This window comes from Oryza sativa, chromosome 8 (genome assembly GCF_034140825.1).
Source record: "Oryza sativa Japonica Group chromosome 8, ASM3414082v1".
Lineage (NCBI taxonomy): Eukaryota > Viridiplantae > Streptophyta > Magnoliopsida > Poales > Poaceae > Oryza > Oryza sativa.
Genome location: NC_089042.1, coordinates 20,868,981 through 20,881,258, shown reverse-complemented (window position 1 = coordinate 20,881,258; position 12,278 = coordinate 20,868,981). Strand labels below are relative to the sequence as shown.

The 12,278-nt window shown below is 32.3% G+C and overlaps 1 long non-coding RNA gene and 1 other non-coding gene across 2 annotated transcripts; both read left to right on the top strand.

The window, feature by feature from the left end:
• Nucleotides 1–3,141: 3,141 nt before the first annotated feature.
• LOC136351322 (uncharacterized) lies at nucleotides 3,142–3,905 on the top strand. Its single transcript, XR_010734332.1, has 3 exons — nucleotides 3,142–3,283; nucleotides 3,581–3,691; nucleotides 3,817–3,905. It is a non-coding gene; the product is annotated as an uncharacterized lncRNA (long non-coding RNA).
• Nucleotides 3,906–7,581: 3,676 nt separating this feature from the next.
• LOC112936209 (uncharacterized) lies at nucleotides 7,582–9,161 on the top strand. Its single transcript, XR_010734707.1, has 4 exons — nucleotides 7,582–7,791; nucleotides 7,886–7,989; nucleotides 8,446–8,632; nucleotides 8,718–9,161. It is a non-coding gene; the product is annotated as an uncharacterized protein (transcript).
• The last annotated feature ends 3,117 nt before the right edge of the window (nucleotides 9,162–12,278 follow it).

Genomic DNA, 12,278 nt, shown 5'->3' with positions numbered 1-12,278 from the left:
TCCTATATGATTGTACAAATATTCCTAACTGATAGATCAGCACTACGTATACAGTGGCAATTTAATGTATTTATTCTTATCTGGTAGGAGTCGCCTGCCGAACTATGGACAGTGATTTTGAGTGGTAATTAATTAACGACCACGACACATTTGGATCAGAATGACCGGCCACTGAAATGTAGTATAATTAATAGAGTTCTTGACTAGTCATTTTCTTAAGAAAGGCAAAGTTTATAGCTCCTTCACTAGATAAACACGGCTGTCTTCTCTTAAATTAAGGAGTGACTTTACAGTCTCTTTAAAGCCGTGTTCGATTAGTCTCCGAGAGAGGGTTTGAAGGGACATAATAAAGTTCTTAGAAAAAAAGACATAATATCACACCCATTTTCTTAAGAGATTAATCGAAGAGACCGTAAAAATGTAACTAATAGCTATATATTAGAGCACAGGGAACAAACGTTGTAGTGACGGCAGCCAGCAGATCGCTAGCTATAGCTAGTAGGGGTGGCAATTTTCCGGGGAAGGAACGGGTTGTAACCAACCTGGCCATGGGTGATCTGGCGGGACCCTGCAATGTGAATTTCCTTGTAAAAGTAGCCCATTTCAACAATGTAGGCTTACTTGGCCCAATTAAATAGCCCATATATAAACTAAACGGAAAGGCTATATGGCTGTCGCATGTTTTTGTTGGGCTGTATCATTCGTTTTTTGGTCCCTTGGATTTTGTTTGAGATTCGTGCTATCTAAACTTTTGTTTTCTTTTGTATGTGGGCTTTTGATTATTGTAAGTTCGGGCTTCCATACGTGGGCTAAATGGGCTTCTTTTTTTTTTTACATTTTTGTGGGACCCACTTTGTGTTGCCGACAGAGAGAGATTTTTTTGTGAGAGAGTGTTAATGGTGGGACCCACATACACTATTCAAATTTTGAAATCCGCACCGGAGAGAGAGATTGTCTGAATCAGACTAGAGAGAGAGAGTGAGAGATTCATTTTGCTTTTTGCCTTTTTCCTCGTCGTCTCGTCCGGCGATTTCGGCGGAGATTTCGTCGGCGACTCCGGGAAGCGACGACGCGGCGTAAGCTACGCCGCGGTGTGGATTCATGCAGGCTACGTCGCGGCGGTGATTCCACTGGAGTTTGCGGTGTGGGCTTCTCCATCTTGTCCTCGAGCTCCTTCTCCTCTTTTTCTCCGGTGAGTATGTTTTGATTCTTCTCTAGCTTCATTTGTTAGCTTGCTGCTCGATTCGTTGTTGTTTTGCTCCGCTAGTTGTGCTTTTGCCGATGGAGAGAGAGAGAGAGTTATAGAAGGAGAGGTTGACGATTTCGTCGTCTCGTTCTCATCGTCTCCGGCGACGCGGTGGCGATTTAGCGAGGCGACGAGGCTGCTCTTCGGCGAGTCGACTCGGCGTCTGCTGCTGTTGCGGAGGTGTCGCGCCGTCGATTGCGCAAGATTATTCCAGTGGCTTTCCTTTTTGTTTTTTTTTTCTTTTTTGTTCATTTCCATCTCCTATTTAGCATGCTACATGTTGTGTTTCGTTGATTCTGTAGTACTAGTCATTCTAGTTTTCGTAGATCTGAGCACCTTTTGTTTCGGTGTTTGTTTCATTGAATCCCCATGATTCGTGTTCGATTTTGCTTTTGTGATTTTTTTTAGGTTTCTGTGATATATTTGTTCATAAATTTGTGCTATGCGATGTTCTAGAAAGTTTCGTTTATGTGATGTGTGATGTGTGATCTGTGATATGTGATATGTGATTTACGAATTGTGCTATGTGATCTGTGATGTGTAAAGTTAGATCTAGTTTTTCCCATGGGAATTTGAGTTGATTCTATAGTTGCTCCCTTGTTCTCCGGATGTTAGGTTGTGATTTGTTGAATCTGCGAGTTGCTATTTTAGTAGATGCGTGTGATTTGTTTTGAATGATGTTTGTGAAGAAGTTTGCTCATGTTTGGATTTATAGAAGTTTGTGTTGCATTATTTTGTATCTCTGACTATTTGTACTTTATTTGTAGTCTTCAACTATTTGTTTAGCTTGCTAGCTGATGAATTATTGTTAGCTGTAGATCTGATAGTGAATTATTGCTGTGATTTATGTATTGATTATGTTTCTATTTTCCCTGTGTGCTATGCAATGTTCTATTTCTCATTTCATTTTTTCCATTGCTTCTAATATGTGCATCCTTATAATAACTCCTTGTGCTTTTTTTTTGTCTCTCTCCCTTTGTTTTAATTATTAGATGGGTCATCAAAAGAACTGTTGTACAGATTCAGAAACTTTGCATCATGATGATGTGTGTGATTTAGTTGTGTGTTGTATTACTATTGCTACATAAGTACTATATCCACGTTGTATTTTGTTTTCTAGTTCTTTGTGTGTACTCAAATGTAAGCTAGAAATATGAAGCCTGAGATATTGATCTGAAGTGTAGATCAATATAGGTTTTAACTTATATAGATCATTCGATTCCTATATAGACAGCCCCTTAATTTAATTTATGTTAAGTTAGGGCAGGCAGGCAGGTTAATTGATTTTGTTACGCTAGTTTATTGAGAACTTTATGATCTATGCAAATTTGTTAGCCTTGTGGGATTTGGATGTCTTTTTGTAGCTGTTCATAATGTTTGTAGTAGACTGGATTACACTCTAGTGCAAACCCCATTTTTGTTATTGGACTCGTGTTTATGTACTTAGGTCTAACATTTCTTCCCCTTTAGGGATTTAGACGCCATTTGTGTCGGTTCTACTGCTAATGTTTGTAGTAGACTGGATTCATTGGATTGCGTGCCTCTGCATAGACCAACTGTGGAATGGTCATGTTCCCTAGTGTGAATCAGGTGTACAGGGCTTAAGTTTGTGAGATTGTTTGACTTTTTATCATAGTGTGGACCTCTTTGCATATATTTGTGAGGACATGGAGATATACTATAACATTTGACTTACAAGTTGAAAGTACTAACCAACGTATATATTGTACTGGGAGTTAATTTTGTTCGTTTGCCATGTTTAAGTAATGTTCATTTTTTTCCTGAATAAAGTGGTCAATTTCTGAGGAATTATATATATCTTTTTTTTAATGCATACCTTCACTTATTTTATAATTTATAGTCTGCCAAACTTTATTGATTTTTTATTGCTATTTTTAATAGATGGTTCACCAAAAGCGTTCAAAATTGGATAATTGTAGCCAGCCCATAAGTGAATCTGATGATATTAATTCTGAGTCTTTGCCTGCTAAAGATGATGATTACAATTGTGATTCTGATGATAACTCAGCCAGTCATGTAAGTTTATTTTACATTTCAATTTCATTGATTTGTAATATAGTTGTTCTTTTCATTTCCATTTGTAAATTCATGAAGAGTTTGCAATTATACATTCTCATTGCTTGGTAGCCAATGTAATAGTAGGACCAATATTTTCTTGTTTTATTTGTTCTTGAATTGTCATGTTGTTCCAAGGTCAGAATAGTATCCATTATTCTTTCATTATTTTTTTCATTAGTATGCAGTTGTAGCTCTGTTGTAGCCATGTTTCATAGCACATTTGCAATGTTTTAATTGTTTAATATGTTTTTTTAGGATATGGATGTTTCACAACCACATGTAAATGAAATTTCTACAAATGAACTTCTGAAAACTTTGAAAAGGAAACTCAGTAAGTCTAAAAGAAGTGAAGATGATAACATTAAGGTAATTATTTTGTTTGTTATTTTTCATTTTATATTTTTCCATCATTCTTGTTTTTAATTTTGAATTTTTTTTAGATGAAATGGTCTGAATCTATTGAATTGGACAATGATGTAATGATAAATCAGGTTCTACGTGATATCATACAAAGGGATCAAATTATCAACAGTTTGAAAAAAAAGCTTAATATTCATCACAACATAGGTGATCAAAATTTTAAGGTTAGTTTTTTGCAATGCCCTTTTATATCTATGTTTGGTTTTTATTTATTGATTAAATTGTTTTATTTTCTTTTTGTCAGGACAAAAATGTTGACACTGATTTGAAGTCTGATGCATTCTCTAGATTCTCAGTCAAATATTTCTCAAAAGTTCTTGATTCTTTAAGTCCACATCACAAAACAGTCATTGAAAATTCTTGTTTTCAAAGCATGCTGCTATTTGACAAGTGTTTTGTTCCCAATTCTTTTGCTCTCTGGATTGCAAAACAAGTAGATGTGAACTGTTCTGATATAGTTTTGGGCCAAAAACTTATTCCATTGAACAAGCAATCTGTCCATGTTGTGCTAGGCCTCCCTGTTGGTGGTAGTACAATCCATTCAAAATTTGATTCTGGCAAACAAAAGATTCTTCAGATTTTTGGGAAAACTTCTATTCCTTCTGTCAAGTTCATTGGAGAAAAGTTAATTAAAAATGAAGAATTTCCTGATGATCAAATTCTCATCTGCTTTATGATTGTTTCCTTGAATTGCTTCCTTTGTCCAAACTCTTCTTTGATTCCAGGTACAAAATACCTAAGTGCCTTTGAAGACATGGACTTAATTGAAAGTTTGGACTGGTGCAAGTTAGGTTTTGACTGGTTGATGGAACACATTAGCAAGATTGAGAAATCGAAAACTTTTGGTGGTTGTTTATTCCATTTAGCGGTAAATTTTTTTCCCTCCATTTATGCTAATTTATATTTTGTACTAAATGACTATTCATTTAATTTCTATATTCAATGTTTCATAGGTTAATTACCTGGATTTTCTCAACTTTGGTTCACAAAAAGTATTACTTGATACACCAAGAATTAAAGTTTGGAAAAGATCTATGATTAAGGACTATTCCAAATTTGATAAAATATCTGAAGGAGTGTATGGAAAAAGACCAGTCAATGATATTGCTTCAACTTGTTACCAAATGGTAAATGTTTAGTTTTTTTTTCAAATTTTTTATCTTTTCAAGTTCTAATAAATTTTCTTAGATTGGAATTGAAAATTCTGTTTTAATTTTTTAGGTGAATAATAGCTCATCTTCATTTGCTGATATGCTCAAAAGTTCTGTTGGTGATCTGTTGCCAAGTGATGTTCAAGACAAAATTTGTCATTTGCTCTGTAATCATTTTGGAAAAGAAGATGAAATCTTTGAAGACAAGGCTAAGAAACTTCTTATAGATGTTCTGTTGTTGTTAGCTGATTGCAGTTCCAATTATCCTACTCAACCTACTACACATGAAAATTCAGGTTATTACTTTTAATTTACGAATTTTGTTGTTTATTTTATTTTTAATTTTTTTCCATTCATATGTCTTGATTTTTTTTATAAATTTTAAATTAAGGAATTGAACCAGATCATGAACCAGTTGAAGAAAATAATGATGATGTTAATCAAGCTGTGCAAAAAAATAACAATTTCACCTCATCTCCAAAGGTACATTGTTTTCTGTTCTCATTTCAATTTTTTTTATTCTAATAGTCATGTGAATCATTAAGCATTTTTTTGTCCTTTTATTTTTTTTTGTAGGGAAACAGTAAAACAGTACTAGATGATGATAAGTTGCCAATTCCAAATGAAGAATTTAATCCTGTGAATAAGTCTACCATTTTGAATTCTTCAGAAGAGGTTTTTCTTTCATTTTTATTTCAATCATTATAATCTGAATATATAGAACTGTAATTGTTGATAGTTTTTAACTGTCATTTTTTATCTGTGCAGATTAAACATATCAACATTGATGAAATAATGACAAAGTTGAACAAAACAGGTTATTTTTTTTTCTAAATTTGTTAATCTGTTTTTTAAAAAATTAAATATGAATTATTGATGTTTGTGCCTATTTAACATTGAAGGTCATGTTCCTATTAATCCACCAGATGAAACAGAGAAAAATTCTGCCTTGACTGGTAAATTTTTTTTAATGGAATCTCATTTGTTTTTACTTGTATATCTTTAATTGTTCTAGCATCAAAAAAATTGAGTTATTGTAATATTTCATTTCTTTTGTCATGTGATTTTAGTGCACTGTACTATGGTCCTCTTACTTTTTGTTGCCATATTTTTTGTTTCTAATTCTTATGTTATTGCTGTAGCTCGAAACAATCAAGTTTTTCATGATCAACCGTCTTTTAAAATCTGGGGTTCTGATGATGACCTCCATCATGAAAATGATGATTTCAAAAAAGAAATTACAACTGCTCATCTTGCAGATTCATATCAAGTTATTCCTGATTCATACTCCCCAAATCATGTTTTAAGAAATAAGGTACTTGTGAAGTAACTTCAAATTTCATAAGGAATACTTTTTTAGAACATTATATTGATTTATACAAATCTTGCAGATCACTCCAAGAAAGTTGTCTCAAACTTTTGCTGCTGCTGTTGAAAGCCTAATAATCTGTTCAGACAGTCCGGTAATTCTGACATTAATTTCTTTCTTTATTTCTTCTGTATATACAAACTAAACTTTCATTTGTTAAATTTTAAAATTTTAGGATAAGATGTACATGGTGACACTTGAAAATTCAACTTCTCCTAATGCTTCTCTCAATGAAAACAAAGAAAATGAAAAAGGTTGTCACATCATAAAGGTATGAATAATCTCATAGTTTATTTTCATTGATGTTCCCTTTTTGAAATTAAATGGTGTTTAAAAATTTTTCTAATTCCATTTTTGCATTATTGTTCTCCATAGTTTTGCTGTAATTCTTGTAGGTTACAATGTATTTCAGTTCTAGTAATAACATACATTCTTTCTTTTTTTATTCCAAAAGGTTTTTCTTCTCACTGCTTATTCATTTCTTTTTATTCAATTTATAATCTCAAGTTTGTAAGTTTGCTGTTGAACATCACTAGTTTATTTGCTTAACTGTTATTTCATATTGATATTTCAAATATTCCATGCCCTATACCTTACTTTTATTTATCATTTTTCTGTTCTGGTTATAAGCTAATAATTATTATTTTTTATTTCTAGTTATTTTGATCTTCTTTTTTTAATATGTTTCTAACTGTACTATTTAATTTATTTGTTAAATTTCAGGATTCACCTGATGTTGTTTTTATTGGTGAAAAGAAATTCTCTAAGAAATGTGCTGATATTGGAAACAAAACCAACATGATGTACAATAAAATGAATAGAATTATGTTGGATTCTCAGAAACAAAACTTCAAAACCTTTGCTAGTCCAGAAAGAGTTTTGTTATGCAACATGAAGAATTTCAATCCAAGTACTTCTGGAACAAAACCAATTCATCACGATCTTAGAAGGGTAATCAATCCCGCAAAGTATTGCACAGATCCTTATACTCCTCAAAGATCAAACTTCACAGTCTCACAATATGAAAGACAAATTTATAATGCTGTCTGCACTCTATCAACAAGCAGATATCAAGAGTAAGTACTATTTTGTACTTTTTTTTCTAATAATCTTCATTTTCAATGTATGATTTGTAATTTGAATTTATTTGTATTCTGAATGTAGACGACATGCAGTTGAAATTGATGGTGTTCACTGCAAATTCAGTTCTTTTGGAGGATCATTTAATTTTGGACATGAAGTTTCTAATTTTGTTGTCTCTGTGTTCTGCCGATATTTGTTTCATTTATCTCACCCCTCAAAATCCAAATGGTTTGTGAATTTGTAAATTACTTGTCATATTTAATTTCATATTTCCTTTTACATTTATAATTTGTTTTATTTAATTGTTTCAGCTCTTCTTTCCAATTCTCTACAAGCGCCACTGGTTTGTTTTCATTGTTCATCTGAAAGATGAAATGTTTGTCTTTCTTGACTCATTACATGAAGAAGGTTCTGAATATCAAGATGAAGTTAAGAATAGATTGGTCAGTTTATTTTCAAATTTTTAAATATATGTATTACTGTTCAATTTGTGATTTGGAATTTATAATTACAGAGTTTTCTTTTTATGTTTTGTAGACATCCAATTTTGCACTTGCTTGGAATTCCATCATGGAAGAATATCAAATCAATTTTGATGCTTTCAAAATTGTATATCCACCAGTACCTCGCCAAAATAATCTGTAAGTTGTTTTTCTTTACTGTAACTTTTAGTCCAATAATATTTTTTATTTGTTTGTTTTTGTTGGTTAGAGTTGTACAGATGCCCAATTGTTCTCTTGTTGACAGGAATCTTGTATGTTCTGTTGGTCATTCAGAAATTCTTGACTATTCTGTTTTTCTAATTGTTGCATAACCTGTTTGTTTTGCTGTTAATGCACAATTTTAGTTTGTTTGTTATGATTATCATTCAAAAAATTTAGTTCCTATTTGTCAATTGTTTCATTCAGAATTACTAGATGGGATAAGAGCCTGTTTCTTAGTACAACATGGACTAGAATTGCAATAGATTTCATTAGTAAATTTACAGAGTAAATAGTATGACCATAACTGCATTAGCTTTTTTTAATTTTTTTTTGTTTGTTTTATTTTTTATGATAAGTAACTGTGGTTACTTATGTCCTTTTTCTTTTTCCTAGTTTTGATTGCGGAGTTTTTACTCTAAAATACATGGAACTATGGGGTCCAAGAGTTCAGCTGACAAACCATTTCTCTCAAAAAGACATTCAAAACATTAGGATTCAATATGTCAACCGTCTTTTCTTCTATCCAGACAATTCTGTTCTCGGTACAGGAACAAAGAAACTAGTGATTGACTTTGCTCAGGTAAATTTTTTTTAGAATCATTATTTTTTTCACAATTTTGTTTTTTATTTAGTCCTTATATTTTTATATCTCTTTTTATTTGTAGGGAAATTGATTCTGGAATAAATTTTGTTTGTTCAAATATGACAGTTGGCAACTTTTGCAGGGCTACAACTGTACATAAACTCATGTGGTAGATAAAATGCAAAGTAGTTCATAAAATGTAGTTGATATAAGAAACAAACATTTAAGTACAAACCAGAGTACATGTTCTAGAATATTACAGAAACTTATGGAATATGTCTATTTCCATTGTATTCAAGTAAACCTCTCTCTATTTTCAGTCATTTCCATTTCTATTCTTTTGTGCCACCCCTTTTTGATGAAGATGAATTTCTCTTCTTTTTGCCTTCTAATTCAGCCCCAGAATTATGCTTCTCCTGTGATATATCTTGTTGCAAATCTTTTCTTTTGTTTGAAACATCTTTCTTTTTCTGCTCTACACCATCCTGCAACAAATAATATCTTTCTTTATTACTTTTTTAAAAAAATTCAATTCATATGGATTTGTAATTTTTGTTACCTGTTCTCTTGTATTTTTAACCTTTCTTCTCTTCTTCCTTGGCAAGTCAAACTCAACGTGTTTCAGAGGGCACGTTGGAAATGTGTGATCTGTCCTCTGACAATGACTGCAATGATATAGTTCTTTTTGCTGTATTTCTTCCCTGATTGTCTTGTATCTTTGAGTTGGCCTGCCTTTGGATTTTGCAATATCTAGATCCAACAATATTTCATCTATATTTTCCTCAGATTGTTGATTGCCTTTTTCATGTGAGTTCAAATTGTCTTCTGCATTTGGATCTGAATCATTGATCTCCTGCTCAGCATCTTTATTTGAACACAATAATTCCAATTGTTTAGCAATTTTGTCCATCTCTTCCACTACAAACTGGAAAGTTTCATAGCTTTTCGATCCATTTGATGCTATTTCTGCACTTTTCCTTGACAAAATGTTGAATCTCAGGATTGAGCTCTGTGCTAAAGGTATATTTCCATTGCCTTTTCCCTCAAGACCTTTGTACTCTTTTTTTGTCCATCTTTCAATAATATATTTTTCTGGTATCTTCATTGCATTGAGGTGGAGCATTACTTTCAATACATGGCAGCATAGAAGTCCATCTTTCTCAAACTTTGAGCAAATGCAGTTGAAATCCTCCTTTTCCAAGTCCACAATAACAAGGTACTTCCTTCTTCTGATTACTTGAATATTTTGATTCAATGCCAAAAAAACTTCATAAGTTTTGAACTTCTCTACTTCATTTATTTGAAATCTAGTTGTTCTTTTCAACTCAACTTGAAACTTGATGAAGATTTTGCGATTGTACATTCTCATTGCTTGGTACTCAATGTAGTAATGGGACCAAAGTTTGCTTGGTTTCTTTGTCCTTGAAATGTGATCATCAAACTGTTCCAAGTTTTGAATTGTATCCATTACTCTTTCATACTCTATCATGAAGTTTGTAATGCTGTACTGTGGACCAACATTATTCTTAAACCTTGAGTTAGTCCCTTCACTGAGAGCTGTGCTTTTTATAAATGGACAGAAATCACCCTTGAAATACACTGGAATAAATCTTTTTCTAATTGACCACATGTGCTTTAGAAAATTGATATGCTGAACTTCAAAGCTGTCAATCATTTCTTGCCATAAATACTCAAATTCTTCTTCTGTAACTGAGTTATTTATAATGTCTTCATACTCATCATACAACCCTTCTTTTGCTTTGAGCAAATTTCCAGATAGATTGAAAGCTTTCTTTACAATATGAAAGAAGCAATTTCTGTGCTTTGCATTTTGAAATACTTGAGCAATTGCTGATCTCATTGCTCCATCCTGATCAGTAATGATTGTTTTTGGTTCTTTTTGTGACATAGCTTTCAAAAAAGTTCTGAACAGCCATTTAAATGTTTCTGAAGTCTCATCATGCAAAAATGCACAACCAAAAACAATTGTGTTTCCATGTCCATAAATTCCAACAAAGGGAGCAAACGGGAGGTTGTATTTGTTGGTGAAATATGTTGTGTCAAAACTCACAACATCACCATATTTCTCATACCACTCCCTCGATCTCCCATCTGTCCAAAACAGATTTTTCACTTTCTTGCTCTCATCCAAATCAAACTCATAAAAGAAATGTGGATCTTTTTCTTTTTTCCTTCTGAAAAATTCTAAAGTTTTCATTATATCATTGCTGCTTGTCTCCTTGTTAATTGTGGTTCTCACATTGCTTATATCTTTCTTCGTATAAGGCAAAGAAGTCAATCCTCCTCTTAGAACAGATAAAATCACAATCATGTGCCTTGTTGGTATATTACATTCCTTCAAGGTCCTTATGAGCATTTTTTCTTCTGTAGTCATGTGTTTGTGTGATTTGAGAAATCTCACTTCATCTCTTGGACTTAGTTGATGATTGTGGTCTAATTGCACCCTTGAAATATTCCAAATCTCATTCCTCTCTGAAATAACCAGAGCACACTTGCAATCTGTTGCATCATTTTCATTTGTATTTCTTTCCGAAACCACTGTTTCCTCTGCGCTTACTGATTTGGATTGAGAAGTTGGTTTGCCTTGTCTATTACATCTGAACGTTACTCTAGTCACTTCTCCATTCCTTTTCTTGCTTGTTGTGTGGTAGTTGTGAGCCCTGACAATAGAAAATCCAGCCAACAGAGCATAGAAGTTAAAGAATTCATGTGCTTCTGTAATATTCTTAAATTGTGTTCCAACTCTTGGTATATATCTGCTATCAATTGCTGCATTATTGCCCTTTGTAGCTTCTTCCTGTTCATTCTCTACGAAAATATTTATGTCTTCTTCTATCAGCTCTTGTTGATTTGTTTCAGAGTTATCATTTGGATTATTGTCATCATCTCTTGTTCCTTGAACTGAAGTACATCGATGATTATCCATTGAACTTGGTTCCTGCAAAAAAAAAAGCAGTTCCATTAGTTTCTGAAATTAATTTTCTAGCCTATTCATTGCTAATCTGAATTATTCAATTTAATTTTTTAAGAAATATTAATGTTTGTACTCTTTTTTTTGCAGACTATGAAACTTCAATCATCAATCATTGTTATCTAGAGAAAAAGGTACAAACAACAAAAATTACCTTTTCACCATCTAACAAATTGAATATATCAAGATTCCAATTATCCATTGCATCCTCTTCATTACTCTCATCTTCCTGGAATTTGAATTACATTACAAAGTTAAAATTTACTAAAATTATCATAATTTTTAATACTACAACAAGAAGTAATACATCCAAGACAACATGCCTCATTTGCCGCATCATTATTCCATTCTTCAATATTAGCATCAGTACGATTTGTTGTTAATATCATTGAATTCTGCAAAACAAAATTTTTATATCAATACTTATTTGCTTTTGAATTTGAATTATTAGATTCAATTAAATAATTAATATTTCATACCTGAAATGCACTTGGACTCGCAACAAAAATAGAGTGTGCTGAATTTTGTTCCTGTAAATTCCAATAAAAACATAAATATTACAACTAAATTATATATAATATTCAAATATTGTTTTTCTTACCTGCATATCAGAAATCGTAGGCTGTGATGATATGATTTGTTCCATTAAGC